Genomic DNA, 13460 nt, shown 5'->3' on the forward strand with positions numbered 1-13460 from the left:
CAAGATTCCTCTTGAACAGAGCCAGCGAGGTGCTCTGTCTCACATGGAGCGGGATTCTGTTCCACAGCATAGGGAGTCTCTGGGTGATGAATCTGTCCCTCCAGCACGTCCTATAGGTTAAACACCTTGGTCAGTCTCGAACCCCAGACCTTATACACACTAGACTGCATGAAGTACCCCAACCCACAGCAGATATAGATTATATCACCCCAGATGGGACTCGAACCCACAATCCCTGGCTTAGGAGGCCAATGCCTTATCCATTAGGCCACTGGGGTAATACAATAGAAATGTTAGTTAATACCCAGGATTGCTTTTAGTAATGACTGCCCATATCCAGGAGGGTTGTGGGTGGTATTCCTGGTAAGAATGTATGATGCCCCATCCACTCATCCAGGTTCCTTTTGAACAGTGTCATAGAGATGCTCTGTTTATAACCCTCAGCAATCCTACTCCTGTAAGTAAATGTAGGAAAGAGCCTCTGGTTCAAGAAATCCCAGCATTTTGCCTTTGACTCCTCTTATGGCAGATCCCACTGTGGCAGAGGGTTAGACTATAATGGATAACATGTTGAGGGCAGAGGGGGTCCACATAATAAAGGATTGAGAGGGCCCTTCTCAACAAACTCTTTCAGAGTTCTTGAAAATTTGCCCACTTTCCCCCCTGCACATAGTTGGAGGATGCTTATCTCTTGACCTTCAAAGTTGGAAAGCCATCACACAGATTTCTTGAGTGAAGATAAGCTTGTCCAGGGGCTACATAATTCCATTTCTAGAATCTTATTCAGGGGCTACATAACTCTGTTCATTTCCAAACCTACCCCATCTAATAGAATTCTTCCAGATGATCCATCCCATCAAAGAAGGGTCATGGCCCAAGAAATCTCCCAATTGCTAAAAAAAAAAAAGTCATCCACGATGTTCCATCAGACCCCAAAGGACCTGATATTGGATCTCAGTGAAGTGAACACATATGTAAAGAAGACTGATTTCCATATGTTTATGGTGTTGTCTACTCTTCTCCTCAGGAAGGGAGACTGGATGTGCCCAGTAGAACTTCATGATGCCTACTACCACATGAAGATCTCATGGCAGTAGAGATGTTATCTCTGCTTCCAGCTGAAAAACAGTTGTTATCATTTTTGAGTATTGCCATTTGGTCTCACCATAGTCCCCTGGTGTTCAACAAATGCATGTCAGTAGTAGCAGCACACTTCAGAGAGTTCTGAGTGCTATAGTACCTAGATGACTGGCTGCAAACTTCAAGCACAAAGGAATCCTTAATCATAGCAAGAGATTATTTATTCAGTTAGTCCTTGGGCATCTCTGCAAATAATGAAAAGTTAAGTTTGCAACCTACTCTAATCCTCTGACTACTGGTCTCTGTGGCAGCTTCAGCAGTCTTCAGTAGTCTTGGTTCTTCATTCAAAACTCATAATGTTCTTCACCAGACACTATCAGTCTAGTTGTATCTGTTAACTCACCCTCCTCATCATCCAGTGAGATTTTCTTCCCTATCTCACTGTCACGTATTTTGTTAGATAAGTTGCCTCATGGTTCATCAGTGATCCCCATTTGTATTGCCTCTTTCCATGGCCACACTTACTATGGATGCCACTCCATTGAGGTGGGTGGTATTATGATGGGAGGAGGGTTCAGAAAATATGGACCAATCTGAAAGCCCATCTTCCCATCAGCATTCTGGAGCTGAGGGCAGTCCTCAGTATTCCAAGTACTTCAGAACTTCCTTCCCCAGAGTGTGATTTCTATCAAGTTAGACAACATCTCTCTGGTCCGATACATCAACAAGCAAGATTGGATTCTGTTCTTACCCACTATGTCAAGAGTGTGACAATTGGTAGTATCTTTGCAACACTTTCTAACAGCAATGGACAAACCAGGCTGAACCAATATTTTAATTTGTGATTTCTATCCAGTTAGACAACATCTCTCTGGTCTGATACATCAACAAGCAAGAGTGGATTCTGTTCTTACCCACTATGTCAAGAGTGCGACAATAGGCAGTATCTTTGCAACACTTTCTAACAGCAATAGACAAACCAGGCCAAACCAATATTTGTATTTTCAGGTTGAGTTGATGCACCCAAATGTGTCATGACTGGTCCCTCAACAGGACAGTGGCAGTAGAAATTTTCAGATGCTGAGGCCAGCCTTGCTGTGACCTCTTTGCATCTCTCACAAATTCAAAATGTAGCAAATTCTTTGCCCTCACCCCTCAAAAGGGACAGTCACCAAGGGATCCTGTAACCCTTATTTGGCCCCCTGGTCTCCGGTATTCCTTTGCTCCATTTCTGCTGCTAATCAATTTCCTACATAAAGCTTCTATGTGCAAGACAACTATATTTCTCATGGCACCTCTTTGGCCACCATGGTTTGGTTTCTGTACCTCTGGTCTCATCTTCTACAACCACCATTTCTCCAGGAACAAAAGGGTTGATAAGAAAATGTGTTTCAAAAAATCACAGGGTTATCACTAGGACACTCCTGAAGACAGAAACCCAAGAGGCAGAGGAGGAGGCAACTCAAATGGATGTTGCCCCAGGGGCAGAGGTGGACTGCATAATCAGGGTTGTCTCACTCTCTTCACCAACAAACTCTGTCAGCACTCCTAAAAGACTACCCAAGTACCTCATTTTGGAGGCAGTCAGGGGCACTTAACCTTACATCCACAAGCCTGGCAGAACATTACATTGGATTCCTGGGTGCTAAGGATAATCACCAGAGGCTGCACAACACGCTTTTTGTATCCTCCAAAAAGGAGGTTGAAGATTCGCAGTGTTCCACCCAGCTATTAGAATCTGCGGCAACAGAAATTTCAAAGTTGCTAGGAAAAAAAGAGTAATCTAATGGGTCCCCCCAGACCAGTTACAATCTGGAGTCTATTACAGGTTCTTTTAGTTCCAAAAAAAAATAGAGGACCTCAAGCCAATTTGGGACCTCAGCCACCTCAATCAGTTTGTGAATCATGCAAAGTATTGGATGGTCACAGTATAGTCCATATTACCTCTTTTGAGGAAGGATGATTGAAATGTGCTCTGTAACTCTTCAGGACACCTACTGTCATATTTAGATACAGAGACAATCCAGGGGATTTCTTTATTTGTAGCTGGGGACCAATAATTTTAAGTTCAGAACATTGCCTTTCAGTCTCTCCACAGCCCCCGGGTGTTACAAAGGTTATGGAAGTGGTAGTAGAGCACCTCTAACCTTAGGGATCCAGGTCTTTCCATTTCTAGATGATTGGCTCCTAACCACAACTTCCAGAGATCTATTGGTACAACAGCAGGCAGCACTACTCCATCTTACAGATCTTCTAGGGATCACAGTAACTCAAGCAAAAAGCCAACTGTCTTCCACACTGCAGATAGAGTTCATAGGATGCCACATCAAGACAGTTATTCAAATTGCCAAACTTCCAGAGGCCAGGGAACTGTTCTTAAGACTAACAGCCTCTCAGGTAGTCCAACACTCCTTCCAGGTTGGTTCGCAATTTGTTAGCTTTGATGGCCTATAGCATCACTTTGGATCCACTTGTGAGATACCACATGAGAGTGTTACAGTGGACCATCTCACTCCAATGGTCACAGTCTACACCCCTTCCATGCTAAATATGTCCCACATAAATTTGCAGAGATCATATCAAATGGTGGATAACCTTACTGTCAGTCAGAAAAGGGAGACCTTTTTACCCACCAATTCCTGGGCCACAGTAGCCACAGACACTTCTCTTCTATTGTGTGAGTGTGTGTGTGTGTGTGTGTGTGGGGGGGGCATTTTGAGGGGAAAATGGTTCAAGGTACTTGGTCACCTGTAGAGGCCAAACATCACATCAATATCTTGGAGATGAGAGTGGTCCTCCTAGCATTGCAGGTTTTTTAGGATTACCTATCCAAAAGTATGATACCCATCCAGACAGACAATATGTCAGTGAGATAATATATCAACAAACAAGGGGGAACATGACCATATCCCTTTGCTGGGAGTCCATGAGTGGATGGCAGTGACAGATGTTTTCTCATCATTTTCTGAAAGCAATGAACATACCCTGGACATCAGCTGTATTAGCGGACAAGTTGAGCAGGTTGATCCTGTGCCTCACGAGTGGTCTGTCAACCAGAGTGGCAACTGAAATTTCCAACCACTAGGGCCAGCCTTGCTGCAACCTGTTTGCCTCATACCTGAAAAAGTGCCAGCAGCTACTTTGCCCTAATCCAGCTAAGGACCAGTCACTAAAAGATACTCTAGTCTACAACTGGCCTCTGGGTATCTTCTTTGCCTTTCCCCCTATACCACACTTGACAAAATTATTTTGGAATGCCACAAGGTGCAAGACCAGGGTGATCCTCATTGCTCCTTTGTGGCCTCTGCAGGTTTGGCTTCCTTTTCCTTTGGCCTCATTTAACACATCCACCCTAAGTGTTGGATCCCAGCCCAGATCTTCTGAGTCACCCATCTGGGTGGCTTCTACCAGATCTACAAGCCCTAAAACTGACTGTATGGTTTCTGCAAAGATGCTAGGCTTTCCTCATTGTGGTTCACATTATAACGACTGCAGATGGACGCCTGTCCTCAAAAAAGAAAAAAATATATATAGATATATATGACTTTAATATATTGTAATAACTTTCTCCTTTTCACTAAAGTGCCTATTGTATATTTTACTTTCTTTGTTGTCCCTAAATATTTCTGTTAAATTCTGTGTAAAACCGACACTGTACCTGTCAATGTTGTTCTTATTTTATTGGAGCTTTTCTCCCTGGGCCTCCGCTGAAAATGGGCTCACACCCAGACGGACTATCCCGGCCAACAAAAGTAAAATAAATAAATAATATCTTCCTCACAAAAAGAAATACCAAAATGATTTATCAGAGCAAGTGGAAAAGGTTTTCTATCTGTGCTTCATCAACAGCATTGCACCCCATCCCCACTACTTTCCTATTGATCTTGGATCTTCTATCATAACTTTTTCAGCAAGGATGTAGTTTTTCTACTATCAAAGTGCAAGTAGCTGCCATTTTAAATTTTCACATAAGGCATAATGTCTTCTCCATTGCATCTGTGTTAAAGTGTCTAAAGCTTTTCTCAAGGGAACTTTCCTGCTAAAATTACCAGTTAGGGAAACATTTTGAATTGGCAGCTTCAATGGATCTTAAGTATCTCTCTCTTGGAAAACCATTTTTCTGGCTGCAATTACACCTGCTAGATGGATTTCTAAAATACAAGTGCAATCATGCAAACCACCTTTTTTATTAAACAAGAAATATCTTTATTAAATTATTACTTATGGCATATGCAATCATAAATTTATATAAATGAAAACAAACCATATTGAAATAATTTTAGTTGCCAACATTATACATCACATATACTCTATCCAGTCACTGTCAGCCAAACATTACGTGGTTCATTCAAATCCTGCCTTCTTTTAAACCTCATTCCTTGTCTGTATGTATTGTTCCCACAATTTCCATTTTTTTCTATGTAGTTTGCTCCTACTCTTTTCTAAAGATCCCAATTCCAGTTGTTTTATCTCTCATACTATACACTACTTCTAGTACAGCTTTTTTAGATTTTGACTTCCATTTCCTAGTAAAATGCTTTATTGGCACCCACCATAATTAGACTCAGCAAGGCCTTACTATGCCTAGGCAATTATGAGTATGTTTCATAGCTCAAAAAATCATTTCCTTAGTCATACCAATTTGCAGACCCAGTATTTCTTATAGAGTAGTCCAACTCATTACACGGCCAGAAAATATGTTCCCAATTACCTCTTGCTTCCCCATCAACCTCCAACATACGCTATCTACCCAAGGAAATATTCTTTGGAGTCTACTTGGGGTATAAAAATACCTATGTAAAAACTTCCAAGCAAAGATCCTAAATTACTTTGTTCCATATTTGGGAGACATACACATATCCCCCGCTGTTTCTTTGTGAATTGCTTATCCAGTCTCTCTTCCCAATCCTTTCTTACTTCCTCTGATTGATTCTTACAGTTATCTTGCAGTATTCTATATGCTGTACTAAGTACTCCTTTCCTTTTTTAGCACCAGCTTCAGTTTAGATTCAACTAAAAACTCTGCCAGTGCTGGTCTTTTGCTTAGGACCCGCCTCTCTCTTTCTTTTTGCCTAACACTTTGATGTAAGTCCTTGATAGGGAAGCCAATCTCTAGTCTGTGGTCCAAATAAATTCTTGGCCTCTTCCCATTCTTTTACCTTTCCCTCTCTAAATATTTGCTCCCAATACCTTGGTTCTTCTGCCAGTTTTCTCCAATAAATTCCAGCCCCTTCTTGCCTATTGTTTATATCCCTAATTGCAGTCATCCCTCTCGGCAGAATCTCCTTTCTCCATTCCCATGTTGGCTTAGTTCTCAGAATAATTCTGCTACTTTATGAGCATAATATTCTGTATTGTTACTGTTATTCGACTTAGGATCTGCATCCAAAATCTCAGTCTCTCCTTATTCTTGAGCGCACCCCCATGTTCATCATCATCCCTTTCCACTTTGAATTATAGGATTTGAGAGTGTTCAATCTCGCCGTTTGTTCTTACACCTGGGTTCGGAGCCGATCCTCGGCTCCGTGTCGGCCGCTTGGCAAAGCTCTGCATCGAGAAGAAGCTCGAGACCAACCTAACTCCCACAATCCCCCTCTGCCTTTACCTCAGATCTAGTTTGCCGCTGCAACGTTTGCATCATTTTTGATGAGCTCGGACCACCTCAAAGCTAAGATTGTTTTATCTGATATATTTTTGGATAAAATTTCTTCTTCTTTCTTTCTTTAAGTTGTTTGTGTGTGTGTGTGTGTAGTGTGTCGAGGGTTTCTCTAGTGGGTATATAAGTTATATATATACTTATTTAAAGTTAGTTCCCTCTGGGCCTCTTTAACTACCGGATTGACTTATTACTGGATTTGACATTTTAACTGGCTATTACACTGTTAAAAATTTTGTATTTGACTGTACTTTTAACATGTCTGAGAAAGCTAAGTCAGGCTTCAAAAGGTGCCAGTGTGGGCAGAAAATGTCTGTCACAGATAATCATAGTTCCTGCGTCTACTGTCTTGGCCCTCTCCATCTGCAAGAAGACTGCTCCATCTGTCATTCTTTCAGTGGAAGGGTCATGACAGATAGGCGCAGGAAACTCACGGATAGAGGCCTTTTGAAGCCTGCATTCCAAGAGGCTCTGGATGCATCGGACCAGACATCTAAATCCTCGAAGGAATCGAAGACGTCGGAGCCCATGTCATCGGCTCCGAGCTCTTCATTTAAAGTTCGCTCACCGGTTCCACAGACCTCGGGGCCGAGTGTTGAACTTTTGTCAGTTACCGAGCCTCGGGTCTTGGAACCGGTGACAGAGCTTCCTCCTCCTGTGCTTTTGATGTCGGCTCCGTCTTCGATTCCTTCGACGCGTTCTTCTAGGCCCCTCTCCAACACCGATGTAGACCGCGTGGTGCAGAAATTGATGGAGAATACGGCCTTGTCCAAACTCATCTCTGTCTCCTCCCAGTTGGTGTCGAGACTCGAAGGCCTTCCCTTATCTCCATCTGTTCCTCCTCCGAGGCCTATCCAGCCTTCGGAGCCGGGAGAGGCTGATCTGATGATTGTGGAGCCCTCAGTGCCGGAACCGTCTTTTTCTCGGTCGGCACCGTTCACCTCGACTCCAACGGACCCGGTACCGGAGCTGCGGAGCCGAAGATCCATCCTTGGATCGGGGACCGAGAGTCGAACCGACGTTTCGGTTCCGACTCTCCCTCTCGGAGCCTCGGCTCAGATCGACTCGGCTCCGTCCTCGGGGTCGATACCATCGGTTCCTGTCTCGGGGATTCCTCAGTTTTCTTCGGAACCGGGGGATACCTCGACTCGGGACCCGGGGGCCTTCGACCTCATGAGGAAGGTTTTGTCGACTCAGACAACCACCTCTGCAGAAACAGCTTCTCCTTCCCATAAGGGTCCGTTATCCTCCTCTGCACCCACAGCTACATCTAAGCGTTGAGCACCAGTGTCTCAGCCACCCCCAGAGGGTGCCCCCTCTTCCTCGGAGGCTTCATCGGATGCTCCCCCCAAGGAAGTTCCGAGGAAAAGATTTTGTAAGAGAAGACACTTGGATTCCCCACAAGAATCCTTGACATCGGACACTGACTTAGATGAGTCAGAAGGGTCCCCAAAATCACCCTCAGAGGATGTCTCCTTTTCTGACATCCTGGAGATCCTAAAACAGAGAGGTGATTGGCAAGCCCTACCCCCTTCTGAGGATGAGTCAGTCTTGCTGAAGGCATTTGGTGCTCGCCCTTCCTCCTCCTGGGTCACTCCGCCCTTCGATGAGTTGATGGAATTGATTGCTCGAAGGGTGTGGGAGACACCTGACACAGTGGAGCCAGTCCCTAGAAAGCCTAATAAATATATTACTGCCCCACAAGACAAGGCTTATCTCACAAAGGGAGTTCCAGTGGACACTATGGTGGTGGCAGTGGCCACGAAAAAGGAGATGTCTGAATCTTCCTCATCTGTCCATCCGCCTAACAGAGATTCTAGGACTATGGACAGGTATGGGAAGCGCATTTTTAGTTCAGCGGCTTTTTCCATGCGATCCCTGAACTATTTGACCCATTTTACACGGTTACAGAGGGATCTAGTCAAAGAGTTGGGAGATACCCTCCAGGGTACTACAGATGCTGCTGTCTCGGAGAAAGTTACAGCACAACTCAATACCCTTACATCTATTGCGAACTCGTCCATGAGGCTGATCTCATACGCAGCCGAAGGATCGAGTAGGGCTGTGGCTTCAGCGATTGCTCTTCGTAGACAATCCTGGATGCGCTTATGTTCCTTTGCGGAAGCCTTCAAGTCTTCCTTTACTAACGCCCCATTTGATGGTGCCACTCTCTTTGGCCCAAAAGTAAAGGAGACCCTTACCCGGTGTGAGCAAGAGGGAAAGACTCTGTCTGCTGTCGGAGTCCGTTTTTCCATCCCATCCAGACTGTACCCCAAAGGGCAACGTGGTGGAAAAATGTGGTTTCGAAAACTCCAAGGCTCTTTCCCAGGCACACAGGGTGATGCCCCCTCTAGAGGCAGAGGAGGGGGCAGAGGTGGAAGACATCGCCCTGGCGGCAGAGGGGGTCCGCAAAACCAAGGTGACAGGGATACACTCCCCGGGAAACCTTTCCAGCACTCCTGAGAGGAGGCCCGACTGTCCTGCTCTGGAGGCAGTCGGGGGTCGCTTAGCTTTATACCCTCAGGCCTGGCAAAGTTTTACATCAGACAATTGGGTAAAAAGCATTGTTACCAGAGGTTACAGAATTCCTTTCCTATTGCCCCCTATTCCGCAGAAAAGACTCCCAGATGTTCCGCCCCATCTGTGAGGCCCTGCAGCTATAGAAATTTCAAAGCTGCTAGAAAAAAGAGTCAGCCAACCAGTCCCAGCGGACCAAAGAGGATTCGGAACTTACTCAAGGTTCTTTTTAGTTCCAAAAAAGACAGGGGACTGGAGGCCAATTCTGGACCTAAGCAAACTCAATACCTTTATCAAGAAAGAAAAGTTCCGGATGGTCACGCTTCAATCGATCCTTCCATTCTTACAGAAGGACGACTGGATGTGCTCAGTAGATCTAAAGGACGCGTACTACCACATCAAAATGGCCAGGGCGTCCAGGGATCACTTGCACTTCCAGCTGGGAGCCAGTCACTTTCAGTTTCGAGCCCTGCCCTTTGGTCTGACCTCAGCCCCCAGGGTTTTCACCAAATGTATGGCAGTGGTAGCGTCTCACTTGAGACGCCTGGGATTCCAGGTGTTTCCGTATCTGGACGACTGGCTCCTTTCTGCCACCACCGAGCGTCGACTGATTCAGGCCAGGGATTACACACTACAAATTTGTGTTCATTTCGGAATTTCCGTAAATTTCGAAAAATCCTTATTACAGCCATCACAGCATATCTCATTCATAGGTGCAGAATTGGATACGCGTTGCTTAATCCTGAGGCTTCCTCCAGAAAGAATAGCATCCCTACAAAACCATATATCTCTTCTCCTATTATCAAAAAAATCCCCAGCTAAACTGGTTCTGAAGGTTTTGGGTCTCATGGCAGCTTCCCTCATTGCGATACCCTTGGGAAGACTGCACATGAGAGTTCTTCAATGGCTGCTATTCACACAATGGTTGTACCAACAGTTACCGCTGACACACGAAATTCATATCACGAATATCTGCAAATCGCACCTGTCTTGGTGGCTTCAGACTTGCAATCTCTCCAGTGGAAGACCATTTGTATTACCCACGCCGACAGCTACGGTGACCACGGACGCTTCCTTGATAGGGTGGGGGGGCATCTTTCAGGGACAGACAGTCCAAGGTGAAAGGACCAAATTGGAGTACAATCTGCACATCAATGTTCTAGAGATGAGGGCAGTGTTTCTAGCGTTGCAACACTTTTCTCCCCTTCTTTCTCTAGGGACCATTGCAGTTCAGTCGGACAACATGTCCGTAGTCTGGTACATAAACAAACAAGGGGGAACCAAGTCTTATCAACTATGCAGAGAGGCCATGAGAATCTGGCAATGGGCAGAGTCCACGGGTCGCTTTCTGATAGCAACGCACATCCTGGGGTTATCCAACGTCATAGTGGACAGGTTGAGTAGAGCCATCCTGTTACCTCACGAGTGGTCCCTCAAACAATCAATTGCGAAGGAAATTTTTCGCAAGTGGGGCCAGCCTTGCTGCGATCTGTTTGCGTCTCCAATGAACGCCAAATGCAGAAGCTATTTTGCCCTACTACCCCCTCCAGGGGAAGTCCCCAGGGACGCTCTGGTTCACGATTGGCCCCCGGGTCTCCTATACGCTTTTCCACCTATTCCCCTGATTGCAAAATTTCTACAGAAAGCCACCAACCTGCAAAGGACAATAATCCTCATTGCCCCATTCTGGCCTCGTCAGATTTGGTTTCCCTTTCTTCTAGCACACCGAATTCGGGAACCCTGGATCCTGGACCCGGAGCCGGATCTGCTGACCCACTCGTCAGGGGCTCCCCACCCGTCGCTACTCTCCCTCAGACTAGCAGCTTGGCTGCTCCGCTTCCCTTGTTATCCAGATCTGATCTTCTTTCCCCTGCAGTTCAAAATATTCTGGTGGCTTCTCATAAAGCTTCCACTACAAAGATTTACACTAGTAAATGGAAGCGTTTTGTACACTGGGCAACTTCACAGCAATTGGATCCCGTAATAGCCCCTCTTAACAGAGTCTTAGAGTTTTTAGCCAAACTATTCCACCAAGGAGCTTCTCCTGCCACTTTAAGAGTGCAATTGGCTGCCATTTCAAACTTTCATGTGGGAGAAAATGGGGCTCCTACTATGGCTCATAAACTTTGTAAGGCCTTTCTAAAAGGATCTTTCCATATTAGGCCACCAGTTAGAATTCCTACATCTCCTTGGAATTTGAACCTTCTATTATCACAGCTAATGCTACCACCCTTTGAACCAGCATCTTCCTGTCCTTTGAAGTTTTTGTTATGGAAAACCCTTTTTCTGGTAGCTATCACATCGGCCAGACAGGTATCGGAGCTTCAAGCTCTTTCCGTTAAACATCCATATTTGATCTTTCACCCTGATAGAGTATCTCTTCGCACTAATCCATCCTTTCTTCCCAAAGTTTGCTCCGTTAATAATATTAATCAGTCCATTGAGCTACCCACCTTTTTCAAGAATCATTCCAATAAGTTGGAATATATGTTACACAAGTTAGATGTTCATAGACAACTCAGGTTTTACTTGGATAGAACAAAGGATCACAGGAAAACAGACCAGCTCTTTATAGCCTTTGCAGACAGCAGAAAGGGCATGGCAGTTACGAAACGAACCCTTTCCAAATGGCTTTCCGATTGTATTATTTTTGATTATACTGCTTCTGAGCAAAATTTACCTGTCAAGCCCAAAGGGCATTCTACAAGATCAATATCTACATCTCTGGCTCATGCAGCCCGCCTACCGTTGGACACTATTTGTGCGGCTGCCACTTGGTCTAAACCACATACATTCATTACTCATTACAAAGTAGATAGGATTTCCAGGGACAGGGCAACCTTTGGTTCCACTGTGCTCAGGAACGTTCTCCCTTGTGTTCCTCAGGAACATGGAGCTAGGGACGCTACCCAGGTGTAAGAACAAACGGCGAGATTGAACACTCTCACATATAGAAGTTATGTCCTTACCATAACGTTCCATGTGGAGTGTTCATCTCGCCTTTGTTCTTACATTCCCACCCTCCCACCCTCAGGAAGAACGTCCAATTTAGGTGTCTGGTTTGGTTCTCCTGCTCCTGCCTTTGTTCAGTTGTTGCGGCTGTGTTTCAGCTAGGTTTTTTGCATGAATGTGTTATATTCTTTTCCGTTGACTTCTGGTTTGCTTGCAAACTAGATCTGAGGTAAAGGCAGAGGGGGATTGTGGGAGTTAGGTTGGTCTCGAGCTTCTTCTCGATGCAGAGCTTTGCCAAGCGGCCGACACGGAGCCGAGGATCGGCTCCGAACCCAGGTGTAAGAACAAAGGCGAGATGAACACTCCACATGGAACATTATGGTAAGGACATAACTTCTATTTTCTGCTTGTGCTATGTATATGAGCCTTAACTGTGTAACTCTGAAATACCCCTTCAAATTGGGTAATCCCAGACCGCCTTGTTCTATTGGAAGATTCACCTTATCCTACTTGACTCTTGCTATCTTCCTCTCCCAGATAAAATCCTTCAGCTCTTTATTAATTGCTATACACAACTTCTCCTCTGGTTGATAAAAATATGCCTGACCTATGTATAAAACTAAAGGGAGTAAAAACATTTTAACTGCTTGTGTCTTGCTATCCATATCTGAAGGTAATGCTACTCAATGCTAGAAGTCTAAACCACAAAACGCACTCTCTGAAGGCACTCCTAAAAATGGAGAACATCAATATCTGTGCAGTAACTGAGACCTGGTTAAAGGCTCCAGAGAGCACCCCTGCAATATCAGGCTACAACTCTTACAACACTTTTCGGCCACCAAACCAAGACCAAAACACTAAAGGTGGAGGAGTGTCCATATTCACCAAGGATATTCACACCTCCAGGCTAGTTGCCCAACACAGTGCATCTGAAATTCTCCAGGTGCAACTAAAACTAGGTAAGACTGCAATCCAAATTGTAGCTTGCTACAGATTCTCCACCATGCCCCAAGATTCTCACTACACCTTTCTAAACATACTGGAAAATATTAAGATACAACCAAACACCCTAATACTGGGTCATTTCAACTGCCTTGCCATTAACTGGGAAAACTACTTAGGTACCAACACCTTTCCCCAACGGTTCTTGGAATTTATAAAATCCAACGCACTGAATCAACTAATCCATTATCCCACCAGGGCTCCAATATCCTAGACCTGGTCATTACCAACATGGGAGATAGATGCTCCACAC

General features: G+C 44.9%; 1 non-coding gene across 1 annotated transcript; it reads right to left on the bottom strand.

The window, feature by feature from the left end:
- Nucleotides 1–205: 205 nt before the first annotated feature.
- Nucleotides 206–278, bottom strand: TRNAR-CCU. Its single transcript has one exon. It is a non-coding gene; the product is annotated as a tRNA-Arg (tRNA).
- Between the last annotated feature and the right edge of the window lie 13182 nt (nt 279–13460).

Source organism: Protopterus annectens, chromosome 3.part0 (genome assembly GCF_019279795.1).
Source record: "Protopterus annectens isolate FY-2018-M chromosome 3.part0, PAN1.0, whole genome shotgun sequence".
NCBI lineage: Eukaryota > Metazoa > Chordata > Ceratodontiformes > Protopteridae > Protopterus > Protopterus annectens.